The following is a 24,168-nucleotide window of genomic DNA, read 5'->3' as shown; positions in this document are numbered from 1 at the left end:
GGGACATCCATCACGTTTGTAATGTAGCATCCCATCTGCCAAATTCTAAATGAGGCCCTTAGTTATTTTGATAAATACTACGTCTCCTCAGTTGTGTCATCCTTCATATTTAATGCAATAGGTCCCAATTTATGTTCATCGGTCATATATTGATTCTAAAGTCAAATACATCAGTTATATATTGATCCTTAAGTCAAATCATTTAAGACAACTGTTGAAGTGCTTTATCTCTCTACCTTCGTTTACTCAATCAAGATAGGTAACAACATTAAATCATCTCTCTACTTTGCTTGCAAGTCCATAAAATGGTATATTTCTACTACGCTTCCCATAAGCATATCTAGAATTTGCTGTTTGCATGCCTCTTGACAGAAAGCAGCAACAAACTGGCAGTCAGCAAATGGTATAAGCCTCTGGATCACCTGCACATATTTAACTTAAAGGGCACAAGTTTCTAAAAGCATTTTGAACAATTCAGTTGTTGGGAATGTATGGAGCCTCCAGCCTTTTAGGTAATGAGAGCTACTTCTGGTAATTGAAAACCATTCTTAGCTAGCGTCTAATAGAAGGGTGTTCGACAAGGGTAAATAAATTCCAAATAATTTAAATACTGACTGTAGAATATCCCAGTCCAGCTCCAGTGAACATACAGCATTAACACACCTTTAGTTTTACAGCAAATGTTAACTTATGTGGACCCCAAGAGTCTGTTTTGTCCATTGTTTATGATAGGTGATAGTCTGATTTAGACTTAAGTTCTCATTGTCATGCAATAGATAAGTTGATACTGCTCTCATTTTGAGATTTAGGGTATGAAAGACGTTTATCAACAATACATTTTGTGAGGCCCTTGCAGACTTTACTATCAGTAAACATATCTCGACAGTGACGAAAAGAGAAAAACAGAGAAAAAAAAAAGATGAGCGAATGCGAGAGAAAGGTCAGGAGAGAGATTGAGATATGGAAGAAGAAAGAACAAAAAAGAAAAAAGAGAGGAAGAAAGACGAGGATAATAGAAACAAACAAATAAAAAAGAACAAGAGAAAAAGGCAAGAAAAGACATACTAACAGACACAAAATAATAAGAAAAAGGAAGCACAGGAGAAAATAAACAGAGGCTAAATAAAGGAGAGAGAAAATGAAGGCGAATAGGAGCAAAGAAAGAAGAAGTGAAAGAGGAAGAAAGGCAAATAAAGAGGTAGAAAAAGATAAGAACAAGGAAAGAGCAAGTCAGAAACAAAAACTAGAGAAGGAAAAAGAAGAAGAAAAATAGGAAAGCAACAGTCAGATTAAGGAGAGGAATTTCAAAAAGTACATAATAAATGAAAAGTGAATACCAGGAAAGAAAAAAAACCAGAAAGACTGAAAGAAAGAGAAAAAAACGATAAAAGGAGAGAAAGGATTGGGTGATTAAAGCATGGAAGAAAAGAGAAAGTAACAAAGAAACATAAAGGAGGAAGAAAGGAGAAAAGGAAACAAAGAGGTGAAAGGAAGACAAAAATAAATTGAAAAAGAACGGCAGGAATAAAGAAAGGGGGCAAAGTAGAGAAGTTGAGAAAGAATTAAATAAAAAAAGGAGAAAGAAGAGAAAGGGAAGAAAAAAGAGGGAAATTGAGAAAAGAGTAAAAGAAAGGAGAAGAACAACACAAGAAAAGGTGAACAATAAATAGAGGAAGAAGGAAGCAAGTGGAAAAAGAAAGAAAGAAAATGAAAGAAAAGAAACAAAATAATGTTTCAAAACAGAGTGGGCTATATGAGTCTACATTTTCAGCTTCCCAGGCCCTACAGAAAGCGTTACTTGCACTGTGTTTTTAAGGTTCTGCCATAATACTTGGGCAGCTGCATATTATCAAACCACCTGACAGTTACTCATCATGTTCCAGCTACTCATAGGCAGCCTGGTAGTTCGCTTGTGAGTGACTGGAGACCCCTGATATTATTCAGTTGCGCCTAACATAACATAATCTAGATCAGAATTAGTGTTCTCAAAATTCAACACTTTTACCCTTATGAAATATTCTCTGTGAACGGATTTGTGTTGTAATAATTAGTTTTAAGGGATAAGGAAGGCTAATGTAATCATTTTACTACTCCTGGGCCGTTGTGAATTCAAATCCCACCATCTCCATCCAAATCTGTGTGCTGTTATTGATTGCAAGTCTGTAGTGACAACTGATGAACTTTGAAATTGGTGAGTTATAATTATATGTCTCAGATTGCACCCAGTGGAGGACCAAGACATTTTTCTTCCGACCATTCCAAATAATTTTAAATACCTGTAATATGATTGCATACCTATTTTGGAAGGCAGGACAAGAAACTGAAATGAAAAGTTGCACATCTCGCATTCATAAAGCTTATAAAGTAGGCCTATTCCTTGGGTTAGACCTATCTAACAGTGAAACTGAAGGGATATCACTTGGCTTACTCTGAAAATAAAGGTTCACACGGAATTCATATCTCTATCCTTTGGTTTCCTATTTCAGACTTTACACAGCACTTGTTTATATATATATTTTATTAATAACACAAAAGATATCAATTTAGACCTTGACATAACTCCAAGTCCTGAAAGAACCCCCATTCTAGCAAATGTTTTCTGCTGCCAAGTGAATGATCCATACATCAAGTGTCCCTAGCTCCACATCAATAATTTCATATTTACATATGTTTTGGAAATACATGTGTATGAAAGTGCCACTATTGGCATGGTTACCCCCCACACTTTTTGCCTAGTGTTGATGCCAACTTTGATTGAAAGTGTGCTGGGATCCTGCAAACCAGGCCCCAGCAACAGTGTTCTGTCCCAAAATTGGTACCTTTGTTTCCACAATTGGCACAACCCTGGCACACAGGTTAAGTCCCTTGTAAAGGTACCTGTGGTACCAAGGGCCCTATGGCCAGGAAGGTCCATAAGGGCTGCAGCATGTATTATGCCACCCTAAGGGACCCCTCAACAAACACATGTACACTGCCTTGCAGCTTGGGTGTGCTGGTGGGGAGAAAAAGGCAAAGTCGACATGGCACCCCTCTCTGGGTGCCATGCCCAGAAACCACTGCCTGTGGCATAGGTAAGTCACCCCTCTAGCAGGCCTTACAGCCCTAAGGCAGGGTGCACTATACCACAGGTGAGGACAAAGTTACATGAGCAATATGCCCCTACAGTTTCTAAGTCCATTCTTAGCCATTGTAAGTGCAGTGTAGCCATATAGAGTATATGGTCTGGGAGTTTGTCATTACGAACTACACAGCTCCATAATGGCTTCACTTAATACTGGGATGTTTGGTATCAACCCTCTCAGCACAATAAATCCACAATGATGCCAGTGTGGGTTTATTGAAAAATGCACACAGGAAGCATCTTAGAGATGCCCCCTGAATGTTAGCCATACTGCTAGTGTAGGACTGACCGGTATGTGCCAGCCTGCCACTTTCAGACAAGTTTCTAACCACATGGGGTAAGAGCCTTTGCGCACTCTGTGGTGGGAAATAAAGCCTGTCCTGGGTTGAGGTGCTTCACACCGCCCCCCCTACAGGAACTGTAACACCTGGCAGTGAGCCTCAAAGGCTCAAGCCTCGGATTACAGTGCCCCAGGGCACTCCAGCTAGTGGAACAGCCCGCCCCTGGACAAAGACCCACTTTTGCCAGCAAGTCCAGCGGAAAAATTAGGGAAAACATTGAGGAGTGACCATCCCAGCCAGGACCGCCCCTAAGGGTCCAGAGCTGAGGTGACACCTTCCCTGCAGAATCCTCCATCTAGGTTTGGAGGACAGGGACCAATAGGATTAGGTTTCTGCCCCCCTCCCCGAATGGAGTGGGCACAAGGAGGGTGTAGCCACCCTCAGGGGCAGTAGCCATTGGCAACTGCCCTCTGACCCCTAAAATGCCCCTCAGTATAGGATTTAAGGTCTTCCCTGATCTCAACTCCCCAGATTCCTGGCGCCCTAACAAGAAGAAATAGGACTGCTAAGCTGAAACCCAAGCAGAGAAGAAAGAAGACGACTACTGATTTGGCCCCAGCCCTACCGGGCTGTCTCCTGCTTCAAAGAACCTGCAAAAGGACAGCGACGCATCCAGCGGGAGCAGCGACCTCTGCCAAACTCCAGAGGACTGCCCTGCACCCAAAAGGATCAAGAACTCCAGTGGACAGCAGCCCTGTTGAAGAAAAAACTAAGGACTCCCATCTCCCTCTGAATGCGTGGGTCCTAGCCACCCTGCACCTGAAGCCCACGACCCATAACCAGGTGGCCCAACCAGCTAGAGAGGATCGCCCTGGGTTGACCTCTCCACCCCTCCATGACCATGCCTGCAGAGGGAGTCCTGAGGACACCCCTGATCGTGAAAGCTGCGGATGAAGACATCTGACGCCAAAGGACACACTGCAGCCACAGCCCCCAGGCCTTGGAGAAACCGACACCCAGTGCAGCCACGTTCAGCAGGTGGCCCTACTCCCTGTCCAACTGGTGGTGTGCCCGAGACACCCTCCTGGACCTCTCCTGCAGCCCCTGAGTGACCCCCGGAGTTACCTCATAGACCAGCATTGGAAACCCAAAGGCCTGTTTGTATTTGGTACCTACTTGTGGCCCCTCCAGTGCTCCTCTAATCCCCCCTGGTCTGCCCTCTGAGTCGTGGGTACTTACCTACAGGCAGACCTGAATCTGAGTACCCTCTGTTTCCATAGGAGCCCACGTCAAAATTGCTTATCTTTGACCTCTGCACCCGGCCAGCCCCTTGTTGCTGGTGGTGGGTGTTTGGGGTCAACTTGAACCCCAACCGGTGGACTTCCTGAAACCCAGAGACTGAAACTGTACTTACCTACAAATCGAACTAACATTTCTTTCCTCCAAGAACTGTTCTGAAAATTGCAGTGTCTATTTTTAAAACAGATAATTGCCAATATTTCAAAAAATGTATAACTTATCGATTTCAAACAAAGTACTGTTGATACCTGTGTGAAATGCAAATCTATTGAAGTACTTACCTGCAACTTGAATCTTGTGGTTCTACAAATACATTAAGAAAATATATTTTTACTATATAAACATAAACACCCTTTGTCTCAAGTTAAGTTATTGAGTGTGTGCTTCTTCTATTGTCTGTGTGTTTACAACAAATGCTTTGCACTACCCTCTGATAAGCCTAACTGCTCAATCACACTACCACAAAACATAGCATGATATTATCTACTTTAGCCTCTTTTAAGCCTATGGGGAACCCCTGGACTCTGTGCACACTGTACCTCATTCTGATGGATACAACTACCTGTGGATTCCTCATCTTATGAATTCTCCCAGTGCGCCAGCACTCAATGGAAATTTTCTACCTAGCTCCCCATGTCGATGAGGACGTCACAATTGCACAGCTCCGCGCACGACTCCATCTGACGTCATCGTGGCAATAAGAAGTCTTCGCCGGCGTGCTGACGTCAGTTCCCTTTTTTCTGTGCCTTCGATGCTAACTGTTTCGAGGAATTGTTGTAGAGCGTTGCAATGTCTCCACCCAAAAAATCAGGATTTAAGCCTTGTAATGAATGCGGGGGTTGCATGTCAGTGACGGATCCTCACGAAAATTGCTTGTGGTGCCTGAGCTCAGACCACAACGCGGAGGAGTGCATGCCATGCCAGCGGATGAATCCGAAGGCCTTGAAAGAAAGAGAGGCTAAGCTTTTCTAGGCAAAAGCTAAGAAGGAGCAGCGAAGTCACCAAAGATCAAAGGGGAGGGAGTCATCATTGCATAGATCCTCGAAGTCGCATAAGAAGCAGCGCCAACACAAGTCTCGATGTCAGTCTTCCAGAGATCGGTCTCGGTCTCGTCCGAGATGGCGCCGCACGGGAGATCAGCCCTAAAGTGTCCCTACAGTGTACCCTCAGCCTCAGAGTCCACCGGCTTCTCCGGCGCCGAGTTTGAATAAAATCTCCGAGATCCCGGAGAGCCCTATGACTCAGTTTTCTCCTGGGTCTACTCATGATCAGGAGTCGGGTGTGCAAGTATCGGAGTCCGTTCAGACACCTCAGGAGGAGCAAAGGTTTCCTGCCTTCCTGGCTTAGTGAGTGGATCCTTCAGCATTCCTCAATGCATCCTTCAGGTACACCTACTGGTCCCACAGGTCCGTTGGCATTCACGCTGGGTTAGCTGACGCCGTACAAACAGGCTCCATTTGTACCCTTTTTTCCTGGTGAAGAAGCTGATGACTTCACCTCCTCTACCTCGGATGATGGTGCAGACGGCGCTGTTAGAGTGGATGCCGGCGCTGGATGGATCCTGATCGACCCACAGTGTCTGACCTCCCTCTCCTCCGCCGGAGCATCCTTCTACTTTGAAACCGGCGTCATCGACATCGGCTAATTCTTTGTCGACGCCGCGTTTGGAGTCCAGGCTGAGGTGAAGAAGGAGGGCCTTGAGTCCCTTGGAGGAGCAAGAATATCCGCAACAGCTGTTGGAGGAAGGAGAAATTGCTGAGCCTTTCGGTGAATTTCAGGGCCTAGATTCTGTGGAGGAGAACTTACAGTGAGGCAGCTTCTTACCACGATGTGATAAGAAAGGCTGCTGAGTTTTTGAACCTACCATTTCCGACATCGGAGACAAAAACAAACATTTTAACTGAGGTGTTGCATCCATCGGCTACATCCTTTGAGCCTCTCCTCCCTTTTAATGCTCTCCTTATTGAGCCCATTTTAGAACTTTTTAGGAAGCCTGTCATGACTCCAGCGGTTTCCATGACTGTGGAGATACAGAGTGACTCCAGGAGATCCGCAGTTTCTGTCACAACATCCAACGCCTGAGAGCTTGGTGGCGCAAGCCTCTTCTGCACGATCTGCTCCTGGATTGTTTCCTGCGACTCCATCTGACAGGGAGTTGAAGCGTATAAGGCAGACAGCTAAGAAGTGCTTCTCCTCGGGCAGTATGGCCTTGAAGTCTGTCAATGCTACGTGTGTGCTGGGGAGGAATATACATGCCCTAATGGACTCAGCAAGCGCTGTTGTGCCGAGATTGCCTCAGGAAGTGCGGGGACAATTTGATGAACTCCTGCTGGACAGTCAAGCAGCAGCAAAGCAGATCATTCAGTCTGGCTTGGACACTGCAGATTTGGTTGCCAGGGCTATGGGCACTTCGGTAGCAACCAGGAGGCATGCGTGGCTCAGAGGTTCTGTTTTTTTCTCTGATGTTCGGGCTACACTTGCGGACCTTCCTTTTGATGGCAAGAAGTTGTTTGGGACCAAAGCCAACTCAAACAGGAAAAGTTCAAAATGCTGACCCTAACTCAAGTGCTTTCTGGGTTGAACAAGAAAGACTGGATGGTGTCTATCAACTTGCAGGATGCTTATTTTCATATCCCTATTCTGAAGTTGCACAGCAAGTATCGCCGGTTTGTGGTAGGGTCGCAACACTATCAGTTTGTGGCCCTTCCTTTTGGTCTCACTTCCGCACCTCGAGTCTTCACAAAGGTGATGGCAGCAGACCACAGAAGGAAGGGAATATCTTACCTGGACGATTGGCTGATCGTCTGTCCCCAGAGCAAGTGACAACTCAGTTGTTGTTCAACCTGGGCTTTACAGTAAATGTGCCCAAATCTCCCCTGGAGCCCTCTCAGCGCCTCCTGTTCATGGGGGCAGTACTCGACACAACATTTAATCAGGCCTACCCTCCTCCTCATGGGATTGAGGACATTCAGTCGTTGATTCCAATGTTTCAGAATGGAGCGGCTGTTCCAGTCCACAAGGTCCTACGTCTGTTCTCTTCCTGCATTCTGTTGGTCACTCATGCACGTTGGCACACGAGGGCTCTCCAGTGGTGCCTCTGCAAGCAGTGGTTTCAACACAAAGGGGATCTCGAGGAGTACACATTGGGGTACACATTTCAGATGTCTTGATGCAACCAGTTGCTTTACGTGTTTCCCCCCATACCTTTGATTCCTTGAGTTCTGAGGAAGATTCGCCAAGATAAGGCTCAAGTCATTCTAATAGCCCCAGATTGGCCTAGAAGGGTGTGGTACACAGACCTTCTCTAACTCTCACTGTGCCTGCCGCTCCGTCTCCCTTGCAGGGTAGACCTCCTCTTGCAGTGGCAGGTTCTACACCCCACCTCTAGAGCCTGCACCTACATGCCTGGACGTTTAACGGGGCAATCTGAGTACTTTTTCTCTCCATCCAGAAGTGGTGGATGTTATCTTATTGGCCAGGCGATAATCCACCAAGATGATCTATGCTGGCAGATGGGCGAAATTTGCGGATTGGTGTGGAGAGAGACAAATTGATCCCTTGAAGGCCCACTTGTCTGATATTTTGCTTTATGCTCTTTCCCTGGCACAGGGGGGTAGTGCAGTAGTGACAGTGAAGGGCTATTTGTCAGTACTGGCGGCCTTTCTTTGCCTTCCTGATCAGCCTTCCTTATTTAAGTCTCCTTTAGTTCTTAGGTTCCTTAAAGGGTTAACTATCAAGTTTTCTCCCACTCCGTTTGTACTGCCTCAGTGGGACTTGAGTTTAGTTCTTACTTTTTTAATGAGTTCACCGTTTGAACCTATGCATTCTTGCCCGTTGAGACTTTTATTTTTAACAACAGTTTTCCTCACAGCTATCACGTCTGCTAGACGTGTGAGTGAGCTTCAGGCCCTTAGTGTGAAACTTCCTTTTACAACCTTTCATGCTGACAAGGTGGTGCTGAGGACGGCTTTTCTTCCTAAAGTAGTCGCTCCCTTTCATCTGGGACAGTCTATAACACTCTCGTCCCTTTACTCTCCTCCCCATCCCCAGGAGGAGGAAAGACTGCACCGTTTGGATCCAAGAAGGGCTCTGAGTTTCTACATTGAGAGGACAAGAGACTTTCGAATTTATGATCATCCCTTTGTTGGATATGTTGGCAAGATGAAGGGCAAAGCCGGCCACAATAGAACCCTTTCAAGGAGGGTCATTCTTTGCATAAAGATTTGTTATTCTCTAGCAAAGAAGGTTCCTCCTGAAGGTATTAGGGCCCATTCCACCAGGGATAAGTCTGCCACTTCGGCTTTAGCTAGAGGTGTACCAGTTGTTGACATTTGTAAGGCAGCAACTTGGGCTTCCCTCCACACTTTCGCAAAACATTATAGCCTTAGAACCCGCCGTAGCGGGCTCTACCGGCTATTAAAGGCCCACTTCCCGCGTTAAATGCCCGAGCCGAAGGCACGTTCTGTTTTGAAGGACTTCGTGGCTTGACCAGTCGGGCACCCACCTCGAGTGCGGTACAGCTTTGGGATTCTGTTCATAAGGTGAGGAGTCCACAGGTAGTTGTATCCATCAGAAGAACAACTTAATTACCTTTGGTAATGCTTTTTCTGGTGGATACAGTAGCTACCTGTGGATTCCTCACAGTCCCACCCATCTCCCCGTTGCCTGTCTGGTCATACCAAGACTTATTTTATTATAAATGTGTATATATGTTTTTTGTGTTTCTGTAAAAACAGATATTGTGGTTTACATTTGTATTGCCATGGTATATATTGTTCTTGTGAGGTCGGTATTTACCTGTTCACCTTGAAGGCACATAAAAAATGGTGAAACTGACGTCAGCACGCCAGCGAGGACTTCTTATTGCCACAATGACGTCAGATGGAGTCACGTGCGGAGCCGTACAATTGTGACGTCCTTGTCGACGTGGGGAGCTAGGAAGAAAATGTCAGTTGAATGCTGGCGCATTGGGAGAATTCATAAGATGAGGAATCCACAGGTAGCTAATGTATCCACCAGAAAAAGCATTACCGAAGGTAAGTAACTTGCTCTTTTGAAATAGTGTATACAGAGCCAGCTTCCTACAACATGTCTCATCCCCAAATATCAGCTTACTTTTTGATAAAAAATGTTTTCCTCTATTCCCCCAAATTCAATATTTTTAATCTATTGAGAAACATACAGGGAGTGCAGAATTATTAGGCAAATGAGTATTTTGACCACATCATCCTCTTTATGCATGTTGTCTTACTCCAAGCTGTGTAGGCTCGAAAGCCTACTACCAATTAAGCATATTAGGTGATGTGCATCTCTGTAATGAGAAGGGGTGTGGTCTAATGACATCAACACCCTATATCAGGTGTGCATAATTATTAGGCAACTTCCTTTCCTTTGGCAAAATGGGTCAAAAGAAGGACTTGACAGGCTCAGAAAAGTCAAAAATAGTGAGATATCTTGCAGAGGGATGCAGCACTCTTAAAATTGCAAAGCTTCTGAAGCGTGATCATCGAACAATCAAGCGTTTCATTCAAAATAGTCAACAGGGTCGCAAGAAGCGTGTGGAAAAACCAAGGCGCAAAATAACTGCCCATGAACTGAGAAAAGTCAAGCGTGCAGCTGCCACGATGCCACTTGCCACCAGTTTGGCCATATTTCAGAGCTGCAACATCACTGGAGTGCCCAAAAGCACAAGGTGTGCAATACTCAGAGACATGGCCAAGGTAAGAAAGGCTGAAAGATGACCACCACTGAACAAGACACACAAGCTGAAACGTCAAGACTGGACCAAGAAATATCTCAAGACTGATTTTTCTAAGGTTTTATGGACTGATGAAATGAGAGTGAGTCTTGATGGGCCAGATGGATGGGCCCGTGGCTGGATTGGTAAAGGGCAGAGAGCTCCAGTCCGACTCAGACGCCAGCAAGGTGCAGGTGGAGTACTGGTTTGGGCTGGTATCATCAAAGATGAGCTTGTGGGGCCTTTTCGGGTTGAGGATGGAGTCAAGCTCAACTCCCAGTCCTACTGCCAGTTCCTGGAAGACACCTTCTTCAAGCAGTGGTACAGGAAGAAGTCTGCATCCTTCAAGAAAAACATGATTTTCATGCAGGACAATGCTCCATCACACGCGTCCAAGTACTCCACAGCGTGGCTGGCAAGAAAGGGTATAAAAGAAGGAAATCTAATGACATGGCCTCCTTGTTCACCTGATCTGAACCCCATTGAGAACCTGTGGTCCATCATCAAATGTGAGATTTACAAGGAGGGAAAACAGTACACCTCTCTGAACAGTGTCTGGGAGGCTGTGGTTGCTGCTGCACGCAATGTTGATGGTGAACAGATCAAAACACTGACAGAATCCATGGATGGCAGGCTTTTGAGTGTCCTTGCAAAGAAAGGTGGCTATATTGGTCACTGATTTGTTTTTGTTTTGTTTTTGAATGTCAGAAATGTATATTTGTGAATGTTGAGATGTTATATTGGTTTCACTGGTAATAATAAATAATTGAAATGGGTATATATATATATTTTTTAAGTTGCCTAATAATTATGCACAGTAATAGTCACCTGCACACACAGATATCCCCCTAACATAGCTAAAACTAAAAACAAACTAAAAACTACTTCCAAAAATATTCAGCTTTGATATTAATGAGTTTTTTGGGTTCATTGAGAACATGGTTGTTGTTCAATAATAAAATTAATCCTCAAAAATACAACTTGCCTAATAATTCTGCACTCCCTGTATACATTTTATTTGTTTAACATGATTAGGAAAATCTGCATATTTCAGAATAACAGCTTTTTAATTTTGGGAAAAATCAATATTATCTAATGTTTCCAGCAGGCACCAGATTGTCATTTTTGTCAAGTACTCTCATTTTATGAAAGCTCTGCATACACGTGGTCCCATCCTATGTATACCTTCACATGCCCATCCATCACCATTATAAGGTAACCTCTAGCCTCACTTCCCATGTTTTGACTTTTAAGGTGATGGGTCCACTTCAGAAAACAGAGATGGACACCTTAGGCCACAGATCATCTTCTAATGCCAACCATGACCACCAGACACCAGGGATTGTCACTTTGGGCCTGATTACAACCTTGGCGGATGGGATACTCCGTCACAAACTTGACATATTCCGCCATCCGTTTTAAAAGTTATATAGGCTATAACTGAACTTGTAATACCGCAGACAGGATATCCTTCACGTTTGTAATGGAGTATCCCATCTGCCAAGGTCATAATCAGGCCCTTTATGTCAGCAATAGCTGTCAGGTGGTATGTACTGCTGCCACCATATTTACCTAGTAAAGAAATGCTTAGGCAGTAGCTGATGGCAAGTGTGTCCTGCCCACCGTTTGCCTGAGGCAGTGCGTAATCACAACCACTGTAGCCAGTGACTGTCTTCATATTCCAGGGATCATCAGCAACACAATATGCTGAGCACATCACAAAGAGGGAATGTCCATCATGTGCCAGAATGGCCAAAATATGGTGTATATGGAATTTTTGTATTTCCATCCTAGTTCTCAAATTTATGTTGGTGGATACAACGTACTTTCTGGATTTTTAGATTGTTAACAATCTTGCAATGATATGCATACCTAGAAGCTTTACAACCCATTTTGAAAATACAACATTTTTAATATCTATATTAATCAGCCTTTTGGATTCAATTAATGTAAACAAAATGGCATCAGCAGAAAAATCATCAAACTGGTATGAAACACCTACCATTTTACCGTATTCCCTGTGTACCGGCTAAAAAGTACATCTGTCAGGAGCTGAGAAAAAACTCCAGACGTGTTATGAGGGCTAGGTGATTATAACAAAGAATAAACAAGATTTGAGCTAGGAGACACTCTTCTACAGTACATGAAAACATATTACTAACGAGTAGCGTTTCCAAAGGTATTCAGGACATTTTATGTTACTTATGCAGTGCAACTATATGCTACATGAACTGTTAGCTGGTCTGTGTACTTCTAGCTGACCGCTACATTGACCTGTTACTCAGTGTTCATTGCATTTGGCATGTACATTACTGTTCCCTTATTGTGTGTTGCTTGCTGAGGCATAGATGATATCCCTAGCTTCTGTTGAAGGGATAACAATGTCCCTCAGCCTTGGCACTGGACTGGGTTTTAGGGCCCTCAAGGCTGCTGATGAAAGTCCCCTTACATGTTTCTCTCTCTCTCTCTCTCTCTCTCTCTCTCTCTACTACCTCCTCCCTCTTTCTCGCTCCTTCTCCCCCCCCTTGGATAATTGATCCCAACGCTTCTCCACTCATATGACTCCACACTGACCTATGGAATTGTTTTTTTTCTACATTTGAGACTTCAGTACTTAAGTTTCACCATGGAACCTTACAAGTTTTACATAGCACAGGAACTCAGTGGTAGTGGGATGGCCGTGCTTTTATATCTACTATTTGTCCTATCGGTCTTCCTTGATTCCAACATTGATTTCTGGTTTGTGACGCAGCATTCAATGGCAGTTACATTCCTTCCTGTTTAAGAGCAAGCCCGAGTTCCAGTTTTTTAGAGATCTTCTTAATATTGTTCTGTGGGCAAAATGTGGTGAGATGACGTCAATGGTTTTGGAACAGCCTTCATCACACGGATCACAGTGACTCACAATACAGTATTGGTATTTTCGCAGAGTGGCAGTTAAGAATTTATATTTTAAGAAAAGGCTTTGTCCTACCCCAGCACTGTCTTTGTACTGTCACATGGCTTCAATCTGTCTTTGTCACTTCATGACCCAAACATGACAATGCCGTTTGGTTTGCATTCTCAATGTAAACAATTTATTTCCATCTATTTTTTAATAAACTAAGTATTGTGAGAAACCAACCTCATGTCACTCAAGCTCTGTTTTTACTATGGAGAGCTGGACAATTTTAAAAATCGGGTGAATCAGATTGATTTGTTGCTTAAGAACTGAGGAACATTTAAAACAAACTTATTTTATACCCTTTAAAACATATATCAGTGATTTAATCTTTACAATAACTGGGTCTTCCCAAGATGCATCACAAACTTCTACAATTGTGACCAGACATGCTCAGATGATAGATTGGAAACTGATTGTGCTACGAGATAGGAACTTTACCCCAAATGGAAAAGACTTTCAGGCCTTAACTAGATCTTCCCCTATCAAAAGTGTTCACAGTTTTTGCAAAGGAAGGTTTCTGGTCCGTAGAAATCACATTGTCTTGTCTGCACCATTTTTAAAACGCTTCAAAAAGAAGCTTTGAGTCTCTCACTCATTTGATCCAGGTATGTTAATTGTTGTTCGTCCATCATTGTCAACGATGACCAAAGACATCACGTTGAGGAGGTTGATTGGATATGGTGTGTCTGGCTGTCGCCGATCAGTCCGATGCGGGCTCAGAAAGCACAGCTGCACGTCGGGCACAAGTGATCTATTGGGTTGGTTGGCAAAGAGTTGGCTTTAGATTTGCACAGCTCATGCTTCTTCTGTGCCTCTACAGTCCTGCTCTGCTCGTAGGAGGTAGGGTGTTTGCTGATGCAGCTTCGCCAGGCGAGTTGTTTTTGCGCTAGGCTTTCCCAGAAGTCCGGGTCAGTGCCAAAGCTCTTCAGGGAGACTTTCAGTGTGTCCTTGAAGCGCTTTTTCTGCCCACCTTGTGTGCGTTTGCCTTCCGCCAGTTCACCATAGAATAGCCTCTTGGGGAGTTGTATGTCTGGCATACGTACAAGGTGGCCTGCCCACCTTGCTTGGGCTCTCCTCAGCGGTGTAGATACTTGGCAGACCAGCTTGAGAGAGGTCATCTGTGTCTGGAACTTAGTCCTGCCTGGCCATTTTCAGGAGCCTTCTTAAGCAGCTCATGTAGAAGCGATTCAGCTTTTTGGCATGGCGCTCGTACACAGTCCATGGCTAACCGGCATACAGTAGTGTGGCCAGTATATCTGCCTTATACATCTTCAGCTTTGTGGACAGTTTGATTCCTCTCCTCTCCCACACTGACTCCTGCAGCCTCCAAATACAGACCTTGCCTTGGTGATGCGTGTGTCCACCTCATCTTCAATGTTCATAGATCTGGAGAGTGTGCTGCCGAAGTATGTAAACTTGTCAAGAGCCTTCAAGATTTCTCCTTCAGCGGTGATAGTTGGGTCTGCTTACGTCTTCTGCAGTGCGGGCTGATGCACAACCTCAGTCTTCTTGATACTGAGTGTGAGGCTGAAATTTCTGCAGGCAATGGAAAAGTGGTTCATGCTCTGCTGCATCTGGGCCTCTGTGGTAGCACTGAGTGCACAGTCCTCTTCGACCTTAGTCTTGGCCTGTCGCCTCCGCAGGTTGAAGAGCCTGCCATCAGTCATATATCTGATCTAGATGCTGGTTTCTTCATCATAGCAGAAGGCATCTGACAGCATGGCTGAGAACATCATGCTGAACAGCGTGGATGCCAGTACACAGCCTTGCTTGACTTCGTTGGTGACTGGGAGGGCATCGGAGGAGTCTCTATCGTCCAGTACTCGAGCAAGCATGCCGTCATGGAACTGGCGCACCATTCTCATCAATTTTTGACTGGGCAGCCAGACTTCTCCATGATTCGCCATAGCCCCTCACAACTGACGGTGTCAAAGGCTTTGGTCAGGTCCGCGAATGTTGTGTAAGGCTCCCTGTGTTGTTCCTGGCCCATCTCCTGTAGTTGATGTGCTGCAAATATATTATGTCTACTGTCCTTTAGCACTCTCTGAAGCTGTACTGACTCTCTGGCAGGTGTCCATCTTCCATGTGTTGAGTGAGACGGTTGAGGAGGACTCTGGCAAGGATTTTGCCAGCAATGACCAGGAGAGAAATTCCTCTGTGGTTTTCACAAGACTGCCTGTGTCCCTTTCTCTTATAAAGATGGATGATGGAGGAATCCTTGAGCTCCTGAGGGATAACATCCTGTTGCCATGGTCTGAAAGAGCCCTGTGAGCTTCTGTAACAAGACTGGGCCCCCTGCCTTGTAAATTTAGGCTGGGATGGAGTCAGAGCCCGGTGCTTTACCATTGGAGAGAAGCTTAATTGCTTCCTTAACCTCTGATTCCATTGGAGGTTCTGCCAGGGAGGGGTTGATGGCGACTTGCGACATGTGATCAATGGTTTCAGCATTGATAGAGGAAGGCCTGTTCAGAACATTGTTTTCAGAATGGTGTTCTTGTCAGTGAGCAAGGTGGACCCATCCTCACTGAGGAGTGGTGATGTTCCAGAGGAGTGTGGCCCATAGAAGGTCTTCAGGGCATCATAGAAACGCTTGGAGTTGTTACTGTCAGCGTACTTCTGGATCTCAACTGCCTTTCTGGTGAGCCAGGAGTCTTGCATCTCTCTGAACTTTGCTTGCAACTTGCTTTTGATGAGGTTTTAAGCTGGCATCTTGGAGACAGATGTCTTGCTAAAGGGATCTGAAGGCTTCATGCTTTATCTCCAGTAGCTTCTGAATGTCTTCATCATTGTCGAACCAGTCCTGGTGTTTGCGTGTGTTCTGGTCCAAGTGAGCGAGAGCAGTGTTGTAGACCACATCTCTAAAAGCTGCCCAGTCCTCTTCTGCACCATTTGTGTCAAAGCTGAGTTGATCAAGCTTACTGTTGAGGTCCTCACCGATGTTCTGGCACACAGAGTGCTGTTCTAACTTGCTGACATTCAGTTGCCTGTGAGCAACAATCACTTGCTTTTGTGAGGTTGAGATGAATCAGGATTTGTGGTTGACCTGCGTTGAGTGAGGAGGCCAGATCTTCTGTAATGCCACTCTGTTCAAATCTGTCACGTCTCAGGAGTGAGAACCTGAATGTCACGTATTGGGCTTCCTGAGTCACCCTTTTCATTTTCCTTTCCTCCTTTGCCAGACTTTGATCTAATTGTAAAATGTAATGTCATTCTAAACAGCAATGTAGTTGGGGAATGATGTGTGCTAACCCGCTTTTAATTCATCTGTCATATCATAATAAAAGATAGAGGACCTTTCTTCTTCTGTAAACCAAATTCTTGAAATAATCTATTAAACTAACTGTCATATGTGAATAGTTTCCTTTTGTCCTATTTCAGACCCAGTATTCCAATGTCTACCAACTAGTGTATTTGTCTATGGTCAAATATTCTATAAACATGCACAGAAAACCCACCTAAATGGAGAGCAAGGGACTATCAAAGTCCACCAATGGTATTGGCGAAGATGCTGCATTCCCACTTAAATAAGATACAAACATTCTCCTTGTGATTGCTCTACTAAACCATTCTGGTTGTGCTTATGGCACCACTGTTGTGTGCAGAGGAACATAATTAGAGCCATCAGAAGACCCCATACCATACAAGATCGTGACCCTTGACACAAAACTGAACATGAGGGCCCTTTTGAAGGTGTTACCGTATCTGAAAAACTGTTAACCCATCCTCATTTGCTACAACACTGGTAGGTATTATTTCTGTCCTAAGTTTAAGCATGTCTGCCCTAGAGGCAGCTATTTCTAACATAATTTGTGGGATGGCTGCAGTTATGGTGGCCAGTGTTTGGTTAACTGTGCCAGTGTTTCAAAAGGGAGAGGTGCCATAGTAGAGTTAGTCAGTCCTGCAACGGTTAGTTATGTTGATATGATCAACTTTAGTGAAGCATAGACCCACAATTACTTACTACAGTGCTTCCAGTCAATAGTTTGTTTTCCTGTTGATGGGGATGTAGTGGGGAGCAGAGTGTCATTAAAAGTTAAAAAAACAGAATTCTTTGGGTTTGTCTTATAAAATTGCTCTTGAAGGAAAGAGAGGAAATGATGTATGGATACATCAACTTGTAGATTCCTTACCTTATTAATATCCTCTGTGAGCCAGACTGGATCCAAAAACTCTTTATACCAGCAATAGCTCTCCACCTCCACAAAGTGGTGCACCACCGTTCAGCTACGACTCCACCCGCCAGGTAGTGATAATATTAAAAGTGACAGCCTGTGTATTGATGTCAGTGCCTGGATTTCTGCACCATATGAGGTCTGGTGATACACTGATAAGATTCTTCAGCATCTTGACAGCAGCTAGGTCAATTGTCTCCTCTTAAGGCTTCAGGGTGTAAACGATGTAGCAGATGCCATAAGATGTCTTCATCAGACCCATATGATATCTGCATGTTGTGTGTTGGACCAGAACACAACCAATGTTTCTACAACTCATGATGCACTTTAGTGATATCCTGCAGTGGGAGGCCAAGATATTTTTGCCCAGGGCCTGCAGAAATATATGCCGAAACATCCCCCTTCCCCTTGAGGTATGTTCATCAAGTGGAAATAATCTCCCAAAAATGTGTTCCATAAAAAAGCCTCCATAGTGAATCAGAAATGCCTTCTTGCTCAAAGAAACTTCCCACTTCCTGTATCTTTCAGAGTCCAACTGCTATTCCCTGATGTTAAGCTCTTTATTGTTGTTGGAGCTGATTCTGACATAAAAAAAACATAAAAACTGCAATCAAGATTCTATTGGTCAGCCTTGTACAGGACGAGTCTTCTGTCTTGTCATGCTGGATCTTTTCAAGATGGCTTCTGAAACCTCTCCAAATGTAGACCTGATTCTGCAGGATTGGCGAGTCAGTGGCTCCAACGCCAGTGCTCATGTGAAAGATCTTTTCGGGTCTGACTCCAGTGCTTTTGTCAGACCAGATGGAGATTATGACTGTACAGAGGATGATGACTGAAACTGCTCTCACCTACAAACACTGATGATGTCCTTTCACTGCACTTACAATATGCAACCCCTTACAATATGGACCCTTCTCCAGAAGAGGATGTCCATCACTCCTTTAGCCTTCCTTTAGAGGAAATAAAACAACTTTCTCAGGTGTTGTGATCCCGAGGCAAATCAACAGACGACACAGGTCTGCCTTGTGTGATCCAAAACTCTTGGAAATACTTTACAGAGTTTAGTGGTCCAAACCTTCTCCGCTAAATTAAACCAAAAGGCTTTCCCCATTGCCCTTCAAAACAGACGCTAGGCTAGACTTGTATGCCTACTTGCCACTGGGTTCTTGTGCTATCATCAGCAGTCTCTCTGGTCAAATGAAGAAGCCTTTCTCATATATGATCAATGATGCTTTGGATGTTTCAAACAAACCATGAAGTGACACTAGACTCTGTAAGACCTGTGGTTCAATCCATGGGTACAGCTGTCCCTCACCATTGCCATTCCTGGATGGGATCCGCAGGCTTCTCTGGAGAGGTGCAAGTCAGACTCTTGTGCATGTTGTTTGTGGCAAATATCTATTTGGTGAGAAGGCCTTAGAGAGTTTCAAAACACAAGGAGAGTGGCACATTTGTGGGTCCCAGCTTTCCCAGCAAGGCAGTTTGATCAACAGTACAGGAAATTTCAGGGTTATTCAGTCCCGCCAATGCCAAACTTAGCAGCTGATCCAAACGGCCCAACAAATGTACAGCTGCTTTTGGGGCTCAGGTGGATCTTTCGAATGCCACCTATCAACAGCAGCAGATCCAGTCCCCACTATCATCTGCTGGCTCAATTGCCTTAAAACCGTGGTGACTCCCCTTCTTACGGCAAAATGTCCGGTAAGGAGGAGGGTCACCAGCTAATCTGCAAGGGCTATCTGCCTTGAACTAGTTATCCTTCGCCTGCCTCAATCTTGTAGACAAAAGTTCTTGCCTGCTGATCAAAGGGTGCAAAGAGCTGCTGGAGGAAATGGACAGAGGAATTTACTCCCTTTACTGCTTGGCTCTCAAAAACGATTGTGGCATGATATCCATCCTCTTGACCCCATTCATTATGGAAGACAAGTTCAAATCCCCCAAGGTTGGAGATTAGCTGGAGTCCCCGGAACTCCAGGACACTTGTTTCAATTAGTCCTTCCTACCCACAGACATTACTTTAGGTTTTCTGTGAAGTCTCAACACTATGTTAACACTATTGGTTCACAGCTCTGCAGTTTAGACTGACAACCAATCAGTGGTGGCCAATTCAGCATCTATGCATACAGAATGTAGTACAATGGCGCACTCTTTTATATAGCTTGGTGAATTGGCCTGAAACGTCCCCTGCCTGTTACTTAAAGTGCAAAGGGGATACAGTCCTTTCTATTTGTACTAATTGTATATGAATTATACCATTTTAGATATTGTGGGGGAAATTCACAAAGGCATGTGAGAGTATGTACAAAATTACTACAGGAGAACTATTGTGTGTACTACAAAATGTCATTGTGACTAGGTCCTTATGTGTTTTCATACAGGGACTGATAGGTGTGGAAACGTCACTGAAGGTTCTCTGATTTTTTGTTCCTTAGAGGACTGGGGGAGGGAACTCCATCATAAAGTTGGGGTGTCTACATGTGTCTATCTTCGGCCCAGGGAAGAAAGTGCCCTCAGTTTTGAGCCATAAACCACCCTCTTAGTGGGCCTTGGCAGATGCCTTCAGACTAAATTAATCATGGGGCTCGTTTTATGCATTTACATTGAATCCGCTTCTCCCTTGGGTAAAAGCTTGAGATCAGGGACAGTTAATCCTATTTAAATCTATTTCTTTCATCGCTTTCTGATGTCTTGCGCCTTACATAGTCTCTTGCCTAGTAGGGCCTAGCAGTAGCTGGCGTGAAAGGTTATTTGAATGCCCTGTCTGCCTTCATTTGTCTTCCTGACCAGCCTTCATTATTTAATTCACTACTAGTAGTATTTTTTTCTGAAAGGTTTGCTTTGTTTCCTCCAACTCCCATCATTGTTTGTCAGCGATATATGAATCTTGTGCCCACTTTCCTCTTGGCATCCCTATTCTGGCCAGTGCTGAGTTTCATGATTTCCTTTATAACTCTAAAACAGTCTTCTTGGTGGCAATGAAGGTCATCCTCCACTCATAATACTGTATCCAGATAAAATGGTTCCTTCATACATGCCCATCTTTTCTACTGTGTTGTATCTACTTTTTCACATTGGCCAGTCCATTACTTTTCCATTTTTCTTCCCTTCTCTTTGTCCCAGCAAGAAGCAAGGGTGACAGCATAGAATGACCCACAGCATCTGGTATTCTACTCCATCGACTACACAGATCAGGGAGACAATCGGCTTGCTGTGAACATGGCTGGAGTGAAGAATGCCCAAACAGTAACCAAATGCTTCATTACACAATGAGGTATCCTCTGCATTATGACCTGCTATGTACTGGCCAAGTAAAAAACCTTTATCTGGTTTTCTTGTGCAGTATATTAGGGACATGGCTGCTGCCACCATTCTTACTAATGATGTCCTGGTGTTTGACATCTGTTTGCGGCCACATGGTCACCTTTGTGTACTTTTGCTAAAATATTATTTCCTCATAGCTTATGCTTGCAGTTGCAGATACTTTGACAGAGGTGTGCTGCACATATTCCTAGATTAATTGGTGCTACTTAAGCTCATCTCCTGGAGGTTATGGCTATGGGACTCACTCAAAAAGTGAGGAACTTGCAGGGATATATATTCATCAGAAGTAAAAGTTACTAAACGTAAGTAACATTATTTCTTCTGTATAACTCATCTTCCAGCAGATTCCTAAGCTTCCTCCATCCTTCTCAGTGAGTTAATTCCATGATTATTAAGATTGTACAGTATTCAAACATATTAGATACAAACTTTTCACAGTCATTGATGCTATCTCGAGTCCCTTCTGCTTGTCTCGATAGGTGCAGAAGCAAATCCAGAAACTGACACCTACACAAGGTTTGGTGTCTTATGTAATACAAAATCACATCATGGACAGGCAGTCATGTCTGAATCCTCTTGGCTCCAAGTAGTAGCACTAGAAAACTATTGCCGTAAGCGATGGGGGGAGGGACAGAGTTTCAGGATTAAGTCACTCACCTAGGGGTTATTTATAAGGTGTGGTATCTGTGTCAAAATATTGTATCCAGCAGAAATGTTGTTACTGAAGGTAAGTAATGTTTTCATTACAACTGCAGTAAAATGAGTATCAAACTCTCCAGCCGCAATTCAAGAAAACTGTTTGCATAGATTAAACCAAAGAAAGCATTGTGGTAAAGTGCAGAGTTACTGGATTAAACTCCTGACCATAGTCGTACCTCCTTCTTCGTTCTTTTGTGTTTCTAGTTCATATTACCATCCAAGAATTCACATATTCTGAATGATATTAACTCTTACCAATTCTATTAAGTAGGCAAGTACACAAAAGTCACAATGTGAATTCACTTAAATGCAGTTGCTTTCAAAACTGATATATGTATATATGTGCTATGTCTACAGTGTGAACCCAACCAAAAAGAAGTGGCACACCTTATATGGTCAGAGCCCATTGAGCACAAAGCACAGTCAACAAGTTATAGGAGTAGTAGCTAGTTTGTTGACTGTAAATGCATTGTGATGTAGTATTCTTTGAAGAGGTGCCTCTTCAACTCTTTCCTAAATTGAAGCAGCATTGGTACGAGCCTAATAGATATGATTCAAATGAGGATGTTGTTCCAGATTCTGGCTGCCTAAATGTAAATGACAAGATGCCTCTTTTTTTCTTTTTTACACTTCTTAGTCTGTAGGCTCATGGTGTCCTATTGTGGGTTAGCAGAGAACAACCAGTGATGGTAAACTTGTCCGCAAGATAAGCAGGGTTGCTGTTAGTGATTGTAAATGATGCATCTGCTTTTTGGAGATGATAGGGTCTGCATGGAAAGCCACTAGTTCCATCAGAATTGGCGTGATGTTATCATATTTTTTCATACCCTGGAAGAGTTGTGCTGCGGTGTGTAGTGTGCCCTTTTGGGGTGCCAGTGTTGAGTCTGGGAGGCCCTGGAGTAGGACAGTCCCACCATCAAGATGTTAGAGTACAAGGGCTTGAACAGCAGTTCCGAAGGGATTTTCTAGAAGATAGTTTAACTTTCTTTAGAAGAGATAGAGCTTGTAAAAGGATGTCTTTGTTCTTTTGGCACTGTGTTTCTTGCTAGCGAGTGTCTAAGGTGAATCCAAGTGACTTGGCATTCAGTGAAAGTTTAGGTTTGAAGCTGTCAAGGTTTATGTCATTGAGTCTGGTTCATACTGTTTCTTGGTTGTTGCTGGCAAATAACAGGAACTCTGTCTTGTTTGAGCTGAGCTTCAGGGTGCGCTAAACATCCAAGTCAGGTAGATGGGCGGTTAGTGTTTGAGGCATTGGAGGTCTGAGGCAGAGGAGGCTTTCAGATAGAATTGTGCATCATCATCTTCATCATCATATTGGTGTATCTTGATGCTGTTATTTGTAAGAAGAGCACCAAGCCGCTTAAAGAAGATGCCGAAGATGACACTGGAAATAGAACCCTTGTAGACTCTGCAGATGATAGGGATCTTTATGGCCTGGAGGTGCCCATGTGAACAAACTGTTGTAGAAGGATAACTAGTGAAGGACATTTCTGGTAAATCTATTTTGAGACTCCAGGATGCATAAGTGCGTTGGATGATCAACAGTGTCAAAGGCAGCCGGAGACGTTCAACAATATCAGGAGATAGGGGTAATTAATCTGTTTCAGAAGGGCATTGCCTACAATGTGTAAAGATCAATTTTCTTGCTTCAGGGTCATGTGAAACCAGACTGGTATTCATGCAGGAGATACTTAGCATTAATGTGATCTTGGAGTTGAACATAGACTGCTTTTTCAATCATCTTACCTATAAATGATAGGTGAATGATGGGCTGGTAGTTAACATAGTCATCAGGGTTTAGTGAGTGTTTCTTTAGGAGTGGTAGAATATGCCCTGTCTTAAGAGATGATACTGTGCCTGTGGAATATGCGCAGTGGCTACAGACATTCTTAATTGACAACAGTTAAATAGAGGCGAGAATTCCCAATTCCATGACAGAAATATGAAATTCAGCTGGACTTTGCAAGAAAGCAGTTTGGGAAAGCAGAATAGCAGTGATTACCAGACAAATTGTAATGCGAATTGACTGGAAATTCCAAAAACAAAGAACACACATCACTGATCCTCAGATGCTAATGGACTGTATTCTCTCTTTTGGACTGCTTTCTTGAGCAACTCTTGTCCTATCAGTGCAGTATGCACCTATGCGTCTGGGTGAAATGATTGTCTTGATAATTGAGTGCCCTTGATGCAGAGACATTACATATTGGTTGATACTTTCAAATGCTATTGAATGCCTAACTGTAGTTTATCGCAGTTAATGTCAGTAACTTTTTGACATTGAACACCAAAATCAGTTCAAACCTACATGATGTTTTCAATTGAGCATTTGATCCTTCGCTTTGATTCACTTGTTGAACTCACCTTTTTCTACCACTCCACCTACCATTGTATGGCTTAAACCATTTGTTGGTGATAATGTGTGTTGACCTTGGGATTACATACACAGACAGGAGCTACAAGAGGCAGCTGCATCTCAGAACCGTTTGATGGGTATTTTCATTCATTGTGAACTTTGAATGAGAGCTCGTATCACATATGTTTGGTGCAATAGTGACTATCCCAACTAAAAGGTGATCAGGGAGTGATATCAC

The 24,168-nt window shown here is 43.8% G+C and overlaps 1 protein-coding gene across 4 annotated transcripts in view; it reads left to right on the top strand.

Annotated features, from left to right (window-relative positions):
• The window catches only part of CLUAP1 (clusterin associated protein 1), an 851,865-nt gene that overhangs the window by 732,927 nt on the left and 94,770 nt on the right, over positions 1-24,168 (top strand). The window lies entirely within an intron of this gene.

This window comes from Pleurodeles waltl, chromosome 10, assembly GCF_031143425.1.
Source record: "Pleurodeles waltl isolate 20211129_DDA chromosome 10, aPleWal1.hap1.20221129, whole genome shotgun sequence".
NCBI classification, from domain to species: Eukaryota; Metazoa; Chordata; class Amphibia; order Caudata; family Salamandridae; genus Pleurodeles; species Pleurodeles waltl.
This window is presented reverse-complemented; position numbering and strand designations above follow the sequence as displayed.